The following is a 2,040-nucleotide window of genomic DNA, read 5'->3' on the forward strand; positions in this document are numbered from 1 at the left end:
ACTGACCCTTTCCGAGGGCAGATTAGGTTAAATCAGAGCAGGCACTCCCTACCCTGGAGTAAGAGCAGCCTTTCAACTTGCATTTGCTCTTAATCAGGGTGGACTGGCAAGTGTAGACAACTGTACCATTGCACAGAGGAAAAAAGCTTGAGGATACAGATAGCAGTCTGATACGGAGGCACAGAGTGGGCCTCCCAAGCCCTAATCTTTCTTTTATGTACCTAACAAGTGTGTGAGGTTTAGTTTCTTCTGCCAATGGCATCTCTTATGCAATGTACTTTGTCCTTTCAGTTTTGTTCTCACATCGATTATTTGTACCTCTGCTTACTTCTGCAAACATCAGCCTCCTCTTTATCATTTGCCTCACTTCTTAGAATAGCTGCGTGTGTACAAACAACTGACTTGTTGTGATGCAACACTCCCAATTTTCACATGACCACCTTGACACCAACTATCTACAGCAAATCAGTCTCTGCAAGCAAACCAGAGCTTGTTTCATTTATTTCAGTCACATGTTGTTTTCAAGAATCTGATGGATTCCTTAATCTCACCATACACACGCTGCCACTTCCTCTGTCAGTAAATCCATGAAAATTAGCAGAACAGAAATAATGGTAACACTGCATAATTCAGCAATACACCCTGACAATATTTGCTAAGCTCCTGTCAACACAGCCTGCTTTGCTGTTGCACCAGCATACAGTGTAACAGTCCTATGGACTATTATTGGTCTGTTTTTTTTAGGTACCTAACACATTTTGCAGGAATATAACAACAGACTGAGGTTATATCACACTGGTGTGAAAGTCAGAAGGCTAAAACCCTAAACCAACAAAGGTGCACTGTTATTTTGCCACAGCTGCAGGTAAGTCTGTGTAGGAATGACTGACCAGCTCTACCCAGCTTGGTCTTTGGTGCTTGGATTTGAGTCCATCTCCTCCTCTCCTGCGCTCTCAGCAACAGCACCTGAGAACACACTCACGGGGCAACCAGGCAGTTGCATAATTTATGAGACAAATAAAAAACCTAGGCATGGTTACAGAGGTGTATGGTTAAAGATACTTTACAGAACAATTCAGCCATTCTTCTTTAGACAAGAGGGGAGAAGTAAATCATAAAGGTGAGTCCTTGAGGTAAATGAAAGACAGTGTGGCTTTGTGTTAATACCGGTAGAGCTACTGCAGTGGCACCTTGATGTGAAGGAATGCAGCGCTTCCCTAGCTGTGGAAATGTTTTGGTCTTTTGTATGTAGAAACTATTTAGCTCATGAAAGAGACTAAGAGGTGTTTCAATCTCATGTCTGGATTTCCTGCATATTGGATAAAAGACCTATAGTAGTAGAAATATCTTTAACACAGACCAAAAATGAATAAATTGAGCTAATAATTGAAAGGCAAAGCTAAACAAATTCAAAACGCAAATTAGAATCTTTTCACGGTATTTCACCTTCAGAATAACTAATATACCACTCTAGCAGACTTGTGATCATTTGAAGTGTTTAAATCGAGAGTGAACTATTTCAAAAAAAGAACTGGTATTGCTTAAACAAAGTTAAAGCTATCATGTTGTATTTACTGAAACAGGATGTTTGAACTTCATTATACATAATCCTTTCTTGACTTCAAGTCCAAGCCTAGTTGTACAAGCCTGGAGTAGTGGGTCTTCATGTTGTAGTCCTGCTGTACTTGTAGTTCCTAAAATTTTTCCATAAGGCTCAAATTAGGGTGGAAAGTTGCTTGTTCTGATTTAAAAATAAATAAACCAATTTGAGGCTTAAAAATGAAAGGTAATCCTTGGCTTTAATTTTGCTTTGTCCTTTCAGCTTCATGCTTTCCTAGTAACACAGCACATATTTCTATAAAACAATTGACATGAAATGTTTCTTGTTAAGCTATTTTATAATAAATTATATATGGGCTCCTTGGTTGCTTTCTCCATTTCCTTGCTTTCCATCATGTTTGGTATTTTGTGCAGTGCAGATGGAGCACTTGGCTGTGATTAAAGATGTTTTTTGAAAGTCAACCCAAAAAGGATACCATA

The sequence above is a fragment of the Anas platyrhynchos genome, chromosome 3 (genome assembly GCF_047663525.1).
Source record: "Anas platyrhynchos isolate ZD024472 breed Pekin duck chromosome 3, IASCAAS_PekinDuck_T2T, whole genome shotgun sequence".
In the NCBI taxonomy this organism is placed as follows: domain Eukaryota; kingdom Metazoa; phylum Chordata; class Aves; order Anseriformes; family Anatidae; genus Anas; species Anas platyrhynchos.